Genomic DNA, 16927 nt, shown 5'->3' with positions numbered 1-16927 from the left:
AGGGTGAGCTCCCGTTGCTCGGTCCCTGCTCCTGCCAACCTAGCAGTTCGAAAGCACACCAAAGTGCAAGTAGATAAATAGGTACCGCTCTAGTGGGAAGGTAAACGGCGTTTCTGTGCACTGCTCTGGTTCGCCAGAAGCAGCTTAATCATGCTGGCCACATGACCCGGAAGCTGTACGCTGCAACCCCAGAGTCATCCTAACAATCAGTGGGTCCCTTTACCTTTACCTTTATGTTGCCTGCAAGTAATGCGTCCCACTGGCTGAACAAGATTCCATCTACACATCTGTGGTGAAAATGGCTCTGAATAATCCCTCGCCGGGGTCTGCAAACAACAACACTCTGAAGATCCCAGTCCCCAGGGAAATTAGACTGGCCTTGACCAGAGCCAGGGCCTTTTCGGCCGTGGCCCCGGCCTGGTGGAACGCTCTCCCACAAAAGACTAGGGCCCTACAGGATTTGACATCTTTCCACAGGGCCTGCAAGATGGAGCTGTTCTGCCAGGCCTTTGGCCAGGGGGCAGTCTGACTTATTTTCCTTTGTATAAGAACAAACATGAAGGAGGCCTCCCAGCCTGTTCACAGGTCCTTATATGATCAGTGAAAACGGTTGGTCCTGGCAAGTATTAACCGCTCTCAATCTTAACCGATAACTGCCTTTTGTCCAGATTTTAATTTGTCTGAATTAATTTTAAGATGTATTTTAATTAATTGATGCCTGTTTTTATGTATACTGTGTTATTTGTATGATGTTAGCTGCTCTGAGCCTAGCTTGAGCTGGGGAGGGTGAGGTACAAATAAATTTTATTATTATTATTATTATTATTATTATTATTATTATTATTATTATTATTCTGGAAGATGCAGGGCCTGGAATGCTTTCTAATGACGTGTCAGCTGGGTGTTGTCCTGGCCCTCCCGTGATTTCCCAGCTTTTCCCCTCATCTGCCTCTGAGCTCCTACCTCCCTCAAAACCCTGTTGTACAAATCTCTACTGTCCTTCTCTTCCTCCTCCCTGGAAGGGTCAGGATGGGGAAGCGGTCTCTACCATTCCTCCTCTGCCTAGTCCCTGACACAGACGCTCATCCCCAGTAGGTCTTGCCCCATGAATCAGTTGCCTCATAGCTGTCTAAGTCCCCTCCTCTCCAGGGCTTTCCCCAAGAAATCAGAGACTGAGCCTTCCTGCACCCAACTTCTCCTCTACCCTTTTCATCCCTCTTCTGGTTCTGGGAGACAAAGCGGGGAGGAAAACTTATCTCAGCAGGAGGAGGAGACACCAGTGACTTTCACCAGCTTGCTTGGAACATCTCATTCTCTTGGCTGCCTTCCCTCCTCCCATTCTACTGCTTCAGCTTCTGCCTCTGATTCTGGACTGCTGTCTGTCACAGACTCTCCCTGCTCACTAAGCTCTGTTACCCTTTCAGCTTCTGACACTTCCTCTTCCCAGTCTTCTCCCTCTTCTCCTTCTGACCACTCATCGTTGTCCCACCACCATTCCCCAGGCTCTGAGCCTTATTCCCTTGTTGGTGCCCCAGGTGGTTCCTCTCACCACGCCTCTGCTCCCAGTCCATGACAGCAGTTGGGTATGGTTCGTTTTGTGCTAATTGCCTGGTATTTAACAAAGAGTGCCTTGGTGATCAGTGTGTAAAGGGGATCTCCAGTCTGGCAGAACTATAGCAGCTTTACAAGTCAGAAGAAAGCCTTCAAGGATAAATTAGCTGCCCTTGAAGACAGAGTTAAACAGCTGGAGCTGGTCGCATAAGAGACGGCAACCCCATCTGTTTCCAACACATGATTTGACAAAAATGGCAAATGAATTAATTGAAACGTATCTGGAGGACCTCAGTGGTTTTGCGGAGCAAGCAGTTTCCACCACAGAGGCAGCTGAAAGGGCAGGGGAACCGAATCATTTCCTTGGAAATTATGAAGACCGCGATAACTATGTTTTATTAATTTCTACATATAAAAGATTATACGCAATTATAGTTTCAAATTATATGGAAAATGGATACAACACACATTGCAGTATCCCATTATAATGTTTTAAAGCGGTATTTATTTCTTTATTGATACAGATGTTTCTATGCCGCTCAATCGGGGTCTAAAATATATATATTCTCAAAGCAGTGCACATAAAATCAACATAAAATCAAAGATAAGCACATAAAAAGGCAAAGATGCAGAGAACATAAAACTGGGTCACGTGGCAGGGGAAACTTGTGTACACAGAAACCTTTTAAGATGGCACCTAGAAACTAAACACAGATTATTTATTTATACATACATTTCTATACCACTAGAGCCAGAAGAAGAATCTTCTCATAGCAGGGTACACAAGATCACAATAAACTCAAAGGTTAAATAGATAGGAAAACTAGTGAAATATGCTTAATCCTAATTCTTTCAACCTTGTTGAAGATTGGTGGGAGTCACCAAGAGCCCCCCAGGTAGGACACAGAAAAGAACAACTTAAACCCTGGATGATGAGGGTAGGACACTGAGGAGCTATCCCAGGGATACTTACATACAGTTAGAATTAAAGATTGAGCCTAGGGATTTGTTTTCAGTACTAGAAGTGAACTGAGCTCACAGTCCTTTCACACAAAAGCCCACTCCAAGTTAGTTTCCTTCATTTCAGCAGACCAACCAAAGCGGAAACCAAAGTTATTTTTACTCTGCTGTTGTTAAACAGCTGGGAATCAGAGAACTTCGCCAATCTACTGCGAATCACCCAGCGATTTCCCAGTTGATCCCAATTTACTTTCTGCCTGATAGGGTGAATGAGAAGGGATTTACTTCCTCTGAAGTTCAGCTGTTTATGAGCTCTGGCAGTGCTGCGCTTAACAATCTAAACAAGAGGAGCATTTAATGGGCTTTCCTAGTAAAACAAATGCAATTTTCACCGCCAGGTCTATCATATTGTTAATTAAAGATAAATAAAATGAAAAGAAAATTTGATTTCCTCCTGATTGACCAGCACACCCCCGCTCTCCCCGAATAACCTTGTCTACAGAGGCATAATTCCAGCAGCATCAAATGGAACGCGCCTAGTGTAGCTCGTAAAAGACCAACATTTCTCACAATGTATACAACCAACCAACTTGCTTTATTCCTCTGTTTTACTTTATGGTCCGGGCTCTGGATAACGCAAGCAAGATCAATAAACTCTCACGCATTGGCCATGTCACTGTTTTATGATGTGAATAAATTCTCCTCCTTTCCCCCTTGTCTTAGGTTGCTTTCCTCTGGTATAAATTTTGGCAAGCCTGGGTATACATGAGAGACATCTGCAGAACCTAACCTTTAGGAACAGCCCAGCAGAGGGAGCAGTGTCAACATGGAGGGTCTTTCACAGACTTAGGTTTTTCCGACTCATGTAAGAAAGACAAAAAATGCTCAAAGAATTGTAGAGTTTGCCTGGTCAGTGGCCCTACTATTTGTGTTCTTGCGGCTTTCGGCCAATCGACTCAATTGAACTGATTCTTACTGTAAAATAATCCCTGCGTCTGAGAAATGAATGATGGCGCTATCTTTTGTAAGAAATAATTTACTTCGGCCCTTTTCTCAGCATGCTTCAGAGCTCTGTGTGGAGAACACTGAAGACCAGGCTCTACTTTTTGCAGAATCAAGTGGTGAAGTTTTTCTTGCACAGCACTGTTCTGCAGGGGGAGGGTGGCAGGTCTGAATGTTCCCCATCTTAGCAATTTGGTGCATTATGACGGAGGGGAGGGAGATGGATGCCTAAGGCAGCCTCCAGCTCATGTAGCAATTGGGCCCAGATTGCAGTATTAGCCAGGACGCAGGTGGCACTGTAATCTATACCACTGAGCCTCTTGAGCTTGCTGATCAGAAGGTCGGCGGTTCGAATCCCCACAATGTGGTGAGCTCCCATTGCTTGGTCCCAGCTCCTGCCAACCTAGCAGTTCAAAAGCATGCCAGTGCAAGTAGATAAATATGTACCACTGCGGTGGGAAGGTAAGCAGCGTTTCCATGGGATCTGGTTTCCGACACGGTGTCCCGTTGCGCCAGAAGCGGCTTAGTCATGCTGGCCACATGACCTGGAAAGCTGTCTGTGGACAAATGCCAGCTCCCTCGGCCTGAAAGTGAGATCAACGTCACAACCCCATAGTTGCCGTTGAAAGGACTTAACCGTCCAGGGGTCCCTTTACCTTTACCTATTAGCCAGGGCTGAGTGAAAAGCTCATCTGATATTTACTGATTCTTATTGGTTCTCCAAACTCTAAAGGACAGGAGCGCCAAACATCCTTCAGTGTTCCCCTTTCATGAACACATCCCATCTCACCTCCACATACCTTCCAACATTTCTCAGATGGAAATAGGGACATCCTATTCCATACCACTGTGCGTTATAAACATGCAGCACCAGATGGTGCTGGAGAGTAAAAAAAAATAATAAAATATACGCAATTTCCCATAGTTGTTGTTGTTATAATGAATTAATTTCTGACTTATTTATAGCGTTTTTTTTCCCTGGGTATAGCTCCACCCTGGGTGGCATCCAACATATATAAAAATATAATAAAACATTAAATATTTTTAAATGAAAAAAACCTTCCCTATAAAGGGCGGTTTTCAGATGTCTTCTAAAGGTTTTGTAGTTACTTGTCTCCTTAGCTTGGGGGCATGCATAACTCCATGTTGTTGTTGTTTAGTCATTTAGTCGTGTCTGACTCTTTGTGACCCCATGGATCAGAGCACGCCAGGCCCTCCTGTCTTCCACTGCCACCCGCAGTTTGGTCAGACTCATGTTTGTAGCTTCGAGAACACTGTCCAACCATCTCGTCCTCTGTTGTCCCCTTCTCCTTGTGCCCTCCATCTTTCCCAGCATCAGGGTCTTTTCCAGGGAGTCTTCTCTTCTCATGAGGTGGCCAAAGTATTGGAGCCTCAGCTTCAGGAGCTGTCCTTCCAGTGAGCACTCAGGGCTCAGAATGGATAAGTTTGATCTTCCTGCAGTCCATGGGACTCTCAAGAGTCTCCTCCAGCACCATAATTCAAAAGCATCAATTTTTCGGATAACTGCCTTGTCATGGCAAAGGGGCTTGAATAACTCAGAGAAGCTATGAGCTATACTGTGCAGGGCCACCCAAGATGGACAGGTCATAGTGGAGAGTTTTGACCAAACGTGATCCACCTGGCGTAGGAACCGGCAGCCACTCCAGTATCCCAGCCAAGAAAACTCCATGGACAATAACAACAGGCATAACTCCATACCCACCAACATTTCTTTGATGAAAATAGAGACATCTTAAGGGAAAGCGGGGCATTCCAGGATCAAATCAGAAACCAGAAGAGCTTCTGTTCCCGGGAAATGGGGACAATTGGAGGGTCTGGCTCCACATATCCTCTCATTGCATGAAGATGCCAGTCCAGCCACTTGCAATTCTGCAGGCATCTTCTCCGAACAAGGCACAGAGTAATAAACAATCTTTTGGCAAACTTCTACTCTGTTCTCCATCCTCTTGTATCTTCCTGAATTAGCTGGGCCTTTGACCTGATCCAACCGAACCATTCTAATGCTCTTACCTACATCTTTCCCCAATGACTTGTCCAGTGCTTTGATGATCTCAGCAAGAGACATTTGTACATTTCAGATGTTCAGTCATTCCAGCCAATTCCATCAGGTCTCAGCTGGCTATTTAATTCTGTAGGGTGTCTCTGATCTCTGTAGAAAGGGCCCCCCCAAATAAGCCACAATGATGAGGAAATAGAAGGGGAGGGTATTTCTCCATCTTGATTTTAGGTAGCAACTTTTCATAGTTGTTAAATAGCATTCTTAAACTTACCAATTTTGTGTTTTAAACCCCAAAATGAAACACTTTCTCTTCTTTTCCAGGAGTCAACTCTTCTTTTACAGGTGTGAGATAAAAGAGGAAAGCATTAATAATGTCGCCACGTTCCCAAACTCCTGCTGTGCTGGACTGCAGTAGATTTTCTAGGTGGGTACTTAGGGTAACTTGCTTCCTTCAAGAGAGATGCAAGAGGAATTTCCTCGCTCTTTTGGCCCCCTCAATTTTTTATTTCATAAAACAGATGTTTCTTCCCAGGATGGTGGAATTTGTCTCCTCCATTAAACAAGATAACCAGCCAAGGAGTTAATTGCTCTCTAAAAGATTTATAAAAATACAGCCAGCATGCCATCAGCTCTGGGAGATTTGCCATTTTTAAGCTGTTTAATAATAACATCACCTAACTTCTTATATCTGGGGTTGGAGCATTAATCCTTGCTATGTTTTCTCTGGACAGTTCAGGAAAGTTAATCGAGTCCAAATAAGCCTTAATTATGCTCTTGCCCAAATGCTTTCCAGCATAAAAACGTGATGAATTCAGTTAAATTGGCGATGGCTAACCTTTTCTGGCCTGAAATGGAAGTGTTGGGTGTAGCCAGACTCCCACCCCCTTACAACAACCAGCCCCTTCGTACCCAACCAATGACTCATCTGATGCCTGGAAGAAAGGCATGATTTGCATCCCCATCAGGGCCTCAGGCTGGATTAATAATAATAATAATAAATTTTATTTATACCCCACCCTCCCCAGCCAAGGCTGGGCTCAGGGAGGCTAACAACCAATAATAAAAACAAGTTGATTGAAATACAACTTAAAAACAAGGTTAAATACAACATTAAAACATTAAAATGCAGCCTCGTCACAGGAGGAGAAAGGAGAAAAGAAAGAGGGGGAGGGAATCAAATTGACTCCAAGCCAAAGACCCTGCGGAAAGAAATCAGATCCCGCAGGGCCCTGGTCTCATGAGACAGAGCGTTCCGCCAGGCTGGAGCCAGTGTTGAAAAGGCCCTGGCTCTGGTTGAGGCTAATCTGACTTCCTTAGGGCCCGGGACCACTAGGGTGTTGCTCTTTATGGACCTTAAGGTCCTCCGTGGGGCATACCAGGAGAGGCGGTCCCGTAGGTACGAGGGTCCTAGGCCGTGAAGGGCTTTATAAGGTCAAAACCAGCACCTTAAATCTGACCCTGTACTCCACCGGGAGCCAGTGCAAATGGAAAAGCACTGAGTGAATGGGGTCCCATGGCAGAGACCCCGTAAGGAGCTTTGCTGCAGCATTCTGCACCCGCTGGAGTTTCTGGGACAGCTTCAAGGGCAGCCCCGCGTAGAGCGAATTACAGTAGTCAAGCCTGGAGGTGACTGTCGCATGGATCACTGTGGCCAGGTCAGGGCAGGAAAGGTAAGGGACCAACTGCTTGATTAGGCAAAGATGGAAAAATGTCGCCTTGGCTGCTGCTGTAACCTGCGCCTCCATGGAAAGGGAAGCGTCAAGGATTACATCCAAACTCTTAATGGAACACTGACAGAGCAATTCAAACTATACGAAGCCAGGATCACTTAGGCCAGCACAACTGATGCCAGTTTAAGTCACCCCAGTCCAAACTCCATTCGGAATGGACTATTGCTATTTGGGCTGGTAGGTGAGTTTGGACCCAGGTTTTGAGGACTGGACCCTTGGTCACATGACCAAGGTGAAAAGTGGTTGGAATACGTGTGTTTCACCCGCTTTTGGAGGACTTAAAGGTAGAGGTAAAGGGACCCCTGACCATTAGGTCCAGTCGTGACCGACTCTGGGGTTGCAGCACTCATCTCGCTTTATTGCCCGAGGGAGCTGGCATACAGCTTCCGGGTCATGTGGCCAGCATGACTAAGCCGCTTCTGGCGAACCAGAGCAGCGCACGGAAACGCCGTTTACCTTCCCACTGGAACGGTACCTATTTATCTACTTGCACTTTGATGTGCTTTCAAACTGCTAGGTTGGCAGGAGCAGGAACCGAGCAATGGGAGCTCACCCCATCGCGGGGATTCGAACTGCCGACCTTCTGATCAGCAAGTCCTAGGCTCTGTATAAATCACGCCAATTTAAGTTCTGCTGGCTGTGCTGGCATAGGCACTTGCTACAGCATGGAACCAGCTGAGTGCTGGCTGAGCCAGGATAGCCCCAGATCAAAACTGATTCTGTTCTGCTGTAAGTCTTGCTTTAATTCCTTTTTGTGACTGCCGACAAAATTAGTGCGGAGGGCCAGAAAGATTTTCTTTGAGGGCTGGATAAGGTTGGGGTTAACACTGCTGCCAGACCATGACTTACTCGTAGATGTAGAAACTTTCGCTCCAGTTGCCAAAAGTTCAGTCTTCTTGCTGACATGTGATTCCTCCTCTTCCCAACCTCACAATTTTGCCTAACACAGAGCAGCATGTTTGGATCTTGTTAATTTCCAGCAATTTATTTATTTATGATTGATTGCATGAGTTTGCCTTTTAAATCTGGAGCCTGCTTTTTTCCTTTTTGCGACGGACACTAGACCTCTCTCATCCTTGTTTGCCCCTTTTCTTCAAACTTCAATTGAAAAGCAGACAAACCGTATAAGGCCTCCCGTATAATCCCTGTGTTTGTTTGTTTGTCTATTAATATTGATAGGATGCTTCTCTGAGTACAACCCTTTAAAGGCCGCTTACATAACAGGAATTCAAAACACAACCTTATTTATTTATTTATCTATCCCATTCCCTGCCCTTCCTCCTTAAAGGAGCCCAGGGTGAGGAAGAACAAAGCAGCAAAACGATACGATTTGAAATAAAATAAAAATGAATGCAACATTTAAAAACATTAAGAACACCAGAAAACATTGAAAGACAGTCACATATCCTTCCAGCTAGTAACTTCAAGAGCCATCAAATGCCAGGAACGCTTAAAAATTCCTTCTGAATGTTAATAATGAGAGAGATGGATGCACTTCTCCTAGAAAGGCATTCCACAAACAGGAAGCCACCACCGAGAAGGCCCCGTCACAGGTTAGCATCGATACCAGAGCAGCAACATCACCAGTATGAAACATAAAATACCATATAACTTCTGCAAGCTAATCCAGGAGTAATATGCCCGCTACATAATATTGTTAGGTTTCTGTTTGTGCCACTGTGCAGTGCTTGGAGTCACAAGACTCTGTTTACATTGCAGAGATTCCAGACTGTTGGAAGTCTCACGGGAGACGGATGTTGATATTACTGGTTTCCTGTTCCTTTGTTCCGGTTGCCTCTCTGCTTTCACAGAGAGAGGATGTATATTTCTTTTCTGTCTGCGTAGTTAGAAATAAAACTCTTAGCAATGTAGCTCATATTTCTCGTCCTTTGCTGCTGCTTGGATACTCTGCGTAATGAGGGAACGTACCTCGAGCCTCATCAAAGGCTCAGGTCGTTAATCACCGTCGGAAGACTTGACTGGACGCAAGTCCGACAAATATAACACATTATTTCCATAAAGCCAAGAAAGACGTTCCTTGTGTATATAAGCAGCTTGACAATATTTGGTCCTCCAGGCCCTTCAAAAAGACTGGAATGCAGTAGCAATCTAGAGGCTACCAAGCTAAGGAGCCATTTCACATCTCCTCCTGCGTTCTCCTTTAAAAAATGTGAATATATCTTCTCTTATTTTGCTTCAAAAACAGCTTACCCTTAAGCATGTCGTAGTATGATCATGTTACTAGAAACATGCCTTTAGCCAAAGAAACATCTGCTGTACCCAGGGATGTAAAATGCAATCTCACCTTGAACAATGAATGCTATGGAAGGAAATTCTATGTCAATCTTTTGCTGAGAGATCAATTTCAGCGGGTGTCATTGATAGCGGCCACTGTTGGTGGCAGTGAGGATGGGAAGGCAATGAACCTCCTGAAGTTGTAAGGTGACCTAAATTGTTTGTTGTTGTTTTTTTTTATATGACTGAGCTGGTGCACCTATGCAAACTCTTTTGTATTTGTCCTTGTGTATAAGGTGGTGGAATACTGCATGGCTTATTTCTGGTCTGTTGACCACAATAAACACCATACTGATGAAGAGAAAACATTGAGCAATGAGACGAAACACCCTGTCAAAAATGAGCTTTGGGCAACTGCTTTCGAGAGAGCCTTGCTTGCCTTTTCATCCTGGGTTTTTCTGGCACCCGATCTTTCCTCATAAAGGTCAATTACAGCACTGTAAAGGTAAAAGTAAAGGTACCCCTGCCCATACGGGCCAGTCTTGACAGACTCTAGGGTTGTGCGCCCATCTCACTTAAGAGGCCGGGGGCCAGCGCTGTCCGGAGACACTTCCGGGTCACGTGGCCAGCGTGACAAAGCCACATCTGGCGAGCCAGCGCAGCACACGGAAACGCCGTTTACCTTCCCGCCAGTAAGCGGTCCCTATTTATCTACTTGCACCCGGAGGTGCTTTCGAACTGCTAGGTTGGCAGGAGCAGGGACCGAGCAACGGGAGCTCACCCCGTCACGGGGATTCGAACATTTACATTTACATTTACAATTACGGCATTGTAATCCTTCGCTAAATTAACTTTCATGTTGTTGATGAGAGGTGTGGAGCGGCAGAGAGAGACTTCTCTGTGGTGGCACCCCAGCTGCGTCACAATATCCCCAGAGAGCTGGCAACGCCCTCCTTATTCTTCTTTCAGCACCAGGCAAATGCCTTTTATATTTTCCTAAGATTTTTAGATGCAATTTTATTCTTCCTGAACTGTTTAATGCAGCTTTTGTTGTTGTTGTTGTTGCTTTTAGCTTTTATTCTTTTATATCTACACGTTACATCGTTTTGTTCTTTGTTGTAAACTGCCCTGGGGAGAACATGACTGAAAGGCAGCATATGAAAAATCGTAAGTAGATAAACTACTCCTGCTTTCCATTGTTACAATTGAGAAAACATGTCAGCAGAGAACGCTTGATTGAGTGGTGGAAAGAAAGGAAGAATAGCTTTTAGGTTATGATCAGTGATGCTCCGGGAGGTTCTTACTGGTTAGGGAAGTGTACATATGAATATTCATCAGAACTGCGTTACATCATAGCATCTCAGCCAATTGGTACAGACGGCCCACAAGAGACTGCCAGTTTTTACCTTCTTTTGTTGTTTTATTTATTAAAGATTTTCTTGAGTTACAAAAGTACACACAGCCTCTGCTTTCGGTTCATAGAGTTCTTTCTACAGATCAGTTATATACAATGTGAGACACTAATGTTATAGACAGCATAATTGGGGAGAAGAGGGGGGGAGAAAGAGCAGAGGAGGAGGTTAGTAAACTTTCATTCTTTTACATAGTGTGTGTGCAAGGTTTTTGTGCCAGCAACCTGTGGGTAGGCCTTTTTGTATTTTTCTTTTTCTATTCATTTATTAGTTTTCATTGGCGGTTAAGTGACATGGGGCAGAGCGTGGTTGGTTGCCTTCAGTTGACTGCCATGACTTTTGTTTGTGTGTGTGAGGAGACGTTGTTGGGTCAAGTTAGCCATATCGATTCGTGTGCTGTCTGTGGGTCTTTGTTGTTCCCTTGTTTGGTTTTGTATGTACAGTGGTACCTTGGGTTACATACATTTCATTTTTTTTTTAAATATAATTTTTATTCAGTTTACAGATAAGACAAATTAATACAATTCAAACAATTTATAAAACCATTCTCTCATTTTTGACTTCCCTCAACTTGGCTGGTACTCTTTCCCTTCTCAATTTTCCACACATTTCTTGGTTCATATCTACTTCTTAAATTAAATCTGCTTTCAATCCATAATTTTAACTTTCATTTTTACAAAGCTTCTCTGAACGTTACAAGCGTTATTTGTTTTTCACTTAAATTATGCATATATTCTGAGAATTTTTCCCATTCTTCAATAAATCTCTGATCTCGTCGATTCCTAATTCTTCCTGTCATTCTATCCAGTTCAGCAAAGTCCATCATTTTCATTCTCCATTCTTCCAGTGTTGGTAGTTCTTCTTGTTTCCATTTCTGGGCTAACAATATTCTCGCTGCTGTTACTGCGTACAAAAATAATTTCCTATCTTTCTTGTTTATCTCATTTTTCACAATACCTAGCAGGAATGCTTCTGGCTTCTTAACAAATGTATATTTAAACATTTTCTTCAAGGGTTACATACATTTCAGGTTACAGACTCTGCTAACCCAGAAATAGTGCTTCAGGTTAAGTACTTTGCTTAAGGATGAGAACAGAAATTGTGCTCCGGTGGCGCAGCAGCAGCAGGAGGCCCCTTTAGCTAAAGTGGTGCTTCAGGTTAAGAACAGTTTCAGGTTAAGTACGGACCTCTGGAACGAATTAAGTACTTAACCCGAGGTACCACTGTAATAAAGGAGAGCCACGCTGGTGTGAAGGCATCCTTTTTTGTTTGTCCCTGTGCTAGTTTCAGTTTGTTGGTTTGCTTTTTCTAGTAGGGCTATTTCCCATACAGTTTGGTACCAGTGGTCTATGTTCACTCCTGATAGGTCCCTCCAGTGTAGAACCGATGTCCAAAAGGGTTGAATTTGGGGGGCAATCCCACCACATGTGGAGGTATGTGCCTGTAGAGGTGCAATCTCTCCAGCATTTTGGAGAGATTTTTACCCTATTGTAGATGTTTAACAGAAGGAACAGGCTGAGGTAAAGATGTCCACCACCCCGTTGTCCTCTCCTTTCCTCCAGTTGCACATTTCTACAGGAAGTTCAGTCTGCAGCCATTCTCCACTGAGACACCTGCAGGGGAACCAATAGCTCCATCCTTCTTTCAGACATTCTGATATACTGGTATATCGTATATGTTTAGCTGGTGATGTATTTTAATGTTGATAACCAGATATTGACCAGCTCCACCACCAGCACATAGTTATGTCAATGTTTGAGCATGTGCACAGCATGGCTGTGCAATCTTACGACTATGCATATGATATAACTACAAGGCATTATAGTTTCTTCTCTCTCTTTTGACACGGATGTGTCGAGTTTTGGAAATCTGGAATAGCCAAGTATTTCAGTTTCGTTTTAGCCACAGTACCTGTCCCAGTTCTGCATAATACTACTACTTTCTATTAAAACAGGCTGGTATGAATCAATATTCATATATGCATGTATTCATGCATGCATGTAATAAGACTAAATTATGGGTGCTATAGCATTTCATCTTTCTTTTACCAGAAAGCTGTTCTGAAAGCAATGGTGTAGTACAGCCTTCCCGAACCTGTGCCCTCCAGGTGTTTTGGTCTCCAACGCCTCTTAGCCCCAGCCAGTATGGCCACTGATGAGGGATGATGGGAGGTGTAGTCCTAGAGGTTAGACAAAGCTGCCCTATATCTTTCACCAATGGATAGTTGACTGTGGCCTAAAGGTATTTTCTTTTTGTTTGGTTCTCGGTGGCCCGATCACCACGACTGTTCAGCATCTCCTGTGATTCTGAAGCCTCTGGCAGTTATCTACAAAATGGTTTTATAAAGGGGGGAGATTTTTATGAAGAGTTGAGAAAAGCAAAAAGATCATATCCACATTAACTTTTAATATGGCACTTCAATAGCTTTTGAAATTTCTCCCATGTTATTTAATTCTTCATTCATTATGCTCAGCGTGGAGCTTCAAGGAGAACATATTTGATCCACAAGACAGATTTTTGGATTTGGGTGCAGGAAACAGTTCAGACTTCGCCAGGGTCACAGGCTCTTTGATGATTAGCAACAAAACAAAACACTGACAGTCTCAGTTTCCCATGTCGCTAAAAGATAGCTGCTAGTTTATAACATTCACTCCCATAATGCATCCATTTGGAATTCAATCCTATATATCTGGGGTCCACAATTTGGTACCTTCTGCCCCTCCCAATATTTTCTGCCTCTGTGTGTGTGTTGCGTTTGTTTTGGAGGGGTTGCTATGGGAACCATCGGTTTTTCTCTTGTGAAGCAGGCATTTTGGGTGGCCCCAATAGTTTCTTATATTTCCAAATGTGTCCCTGCCCCTAAAATAGACTGGTGACTGGGAGCGGCTGCCGAGACCACATAACACCGGTCTTGAAAGACCTACATTGGCTCCCAGTATGTTTCCGAACACAATTCAAAGTGTTGGTGCTGACCTTTAAAGCCCTAAATGGCCTCGGTCCAGTATATCTGAAGGAGCGTCTCCACCCCCATCGTTCAGCTCGGGCACTGAGGTCCAGCACCAAGAGCCTTCTGGCGGTTCCCTCACTGCGAGAGGCCAAGTTACAGGGAACCAGGCAGAGGGCCTTCTCGGTAGTGGCACCCGCCCTGTGGAACACCCTCCCACCAGATGTCAAAGAGAACAACAACTACCAGACTTTTAGAAGACATCTGAAGGCAGCCCTGTTTAGGGAAGATTTTAATGTTTGATGTATTACAGTATTTTAATATTTTTTTGGAAGCCGCCCAGAGTATCTGGGGAAGCCCAGCCAGATGGGCGGGGTATAAATAATAAATTATTATTATTATTGTAAATATTGGGCTGGAGGACTGCACTGTAAAATCCGGAGACATTCTAACTCTGAAGGGTGGCTGTGTGAATTAGGTAGGTTCACTATTAAATATCTCCTTCATCCGAAACAAGAAGGCCTTCTCAGCAGTAGCCCCACACTTGCAAGTCAGTTGGGGTCTACATGGCCCCATGACTACAAGCCTTCAAACAGGCATTAAAGATCTGTTTCTTCCAAGTTTCTCAGCCCCCCCCCCCAAAGTATATTCTGCTGCTGTTTTATCTAGTGCTGCATTATTTCATCTGTTTTAATGATATTACATTGGAATGAATGCTATAATTTATTGTTATGGCTGATCTACTGTCGTTTTCATTGCTGCTGAGTCCCGCTGCCGGTTTTTTTAAAAAAAAATGTTTTATGGTGATTCAGTCTTTTAATAAATGTTGTGAACTTTTATTTTATGTTTATATGATGCTGGGCAATTGGTGAGTGCTTGCTTGGTCCTGAAAATACCTCAAATAAATAAATAGACCATGTGATAACATTAAACATTCTTAAATGTTCGGTCAATTTTGCCCAATCATCTGCTTTACTCCTTCATCTGTTTTGGTTGCTCAGTTGTTTAGTTTGGTTATGAAGAAAGAGAAGAGGTTTATATCTGGATTCTTGCTCTTCCAAGCCATAACACATGTTCTCACCTTAATATCATGTCCTGCTTTTCTGTGAGAGCCAGTCCTGTTGTTGTTGTTTAGTTGTTAAGTCGTGTCCGACTCTTCGAGACCCCATGGACCAGAGCACACCAGGCACTCCTGTCTTCCTGTCCTCCTGCAGTCTGGTCAAACTCATGCTGGTAGCATCGAGAACACTGTCCAACCATCTCGTCCTCTGTTGTCCCCTCCTCCTTGTGCCCTCAATCTTTCCCAGCATCAGGGTCTTTTCCAGGGAGTCTTCTCTTCTCATGAGGTGGCCAAAGTATTGGAGCCTCAGCTTCAGGATCTGTCCTTCCAGTGAGCACTCAGGGCTGATTTCCTTCAGAATGGAGAGGTTGGATCTTCTTGCAGCCCATGGGACTCTCGAGAGTCTCCTCCAGCACCATAATTCAAAAGCATCAATTCTTCGACGATCAGCCTTCTTTATGGCCCAGCTCTCACTTCCGTAAATCACTACTGGGAAAACCATAGCTTTAACTATACGGACCTTTGTTGGCAAGGTGATGGCTCTGCTTTTTAAGATGCTGTCTAGGTTTGTCATTTCTTTTCTCCCAGAGCCAGTCCTACCTTTAGGTAAAGTAAGACGACCACCTCAGATGGCAGATGCTGGGTGATGGGGCGGCTGGCTTTGTCTCCTAAGCGCCTTGGCCATTTCCCTTCATTGGAGGACAGAGTTGTGCTTGCCTCTAAAGGTAAAGGACCCCTGACCGTTAAGTCCAGTCACGAACGACTCTGGGGTTTCGGCGCTCATCTCGCTTTACTGGCTGAGGGAGCCGGCGTTTGTCCACAGATAGTTTTTCTGGGTCAAGCAGCGCATGGAAACACCGTTTACCTTCCTGCTGGAGCAGTACCTATTTATCAACTTGCACTTTGATGTGCTTTCAAACTGCTAGGTTGGCAGGAGCAGGGACTGAACAACAGGAGCTCACCCCATTGTGGGGATTCAAACTGCTGACCTTCTGGTCGGCAAGCCCATGGCTCAGTGGTTTACACCACAGTGCCACCCGCGTCCCTATCCTTGCTCCTAGCCACCCCAAATTATCACCCTGACCCATGTGCACTGGAGGATGCTATCTTGTTACCATTGTAGAAGTAGGATTCAACAGCCACCTGAGTGGGTGCCATCTTGTCCTTTTCCTCGGGCAGCAAAATATCTTGGCCTGGCCCTGTTTTTGACATGCCTCAGGAATATGGCTTGCTATGCACCTCCCTTGCTCTGACTTGGGACAACAATGTGGATTATCTCCTGTGATGCCAGCATGGTCTCTGTCAACAGGTGCCCCACTCAGTGGCTTTGGGTTGCTCTGGCATTCTGTTGTAACTCTGGATATTCTGGTTTAGCAGCTCACCTCAAGTCACAATCACATAACCCTCAACATTTCTCTGATGAAAATGTTGTTGCTTCGTCGTTTAGTCATGCCCGAGTCTTCGTGACCCCATGGACCAGAGCATGCCAGGCACTCCTGTCTTCCACTGCCTCCCGCAGTTTGGTCAAACTCATGCTGGTAGCTTCGAGAACACTGTCCAACCATTTTGTCCTCTGTCGTCCCCTTCTCCTTGTGCCCTCCATCTTTCCCAACATCAGGGTCTTTACCAGGGAGTCTTCTCTTCTCATGAGGTGGCCAAAGTCTTGGAGCCTCAGCTTCAGGATCTGTCCTTGCAGTGAGCACTCAGGGCTGATTTCCTTCAGAATGGATCGGTTTGATCTTCTTGCAGTCCATGGGACTCTCCAGAGTCTCCTCCAGCACCATAATTCAAAAGCATCAATTCTTCGGCGATCAGCCTTCTTTATGGTCCAGCTCTCACTTCCATACATCACTACTGGGAAAACCATAGCTTTAACTATATGGACCTTTGTTGGCAAGGTGATGTCTCTGCTTTTAAGGATGGATGCTGATGAAAATAGGGACATCCTATTCCACCATCACCATCATAACTTTTTTATTTATTCCCCACCCATCTGACTAAGTTGCCCCAACC

The sequence above is a fragment of the Podarcis tiliguerta genome (genome assembly GCF_965153285.1).
Source record: "Podarcis tiliguerta genome assembly, chromosome: 3".
In the NCBI taxonomy this organism is placed as follows: domain Eukaryota; kingdom Metazoa; phylum Chordata; class Lepidosauria; order Squamata; family Lacertidae; genus Podarcis; species Podarcis tiliguerta.
The sequence above is the reverse complement of the archived record's forward strand: the minus strand, read 5'-3'. Positions refer to the sequence as shown.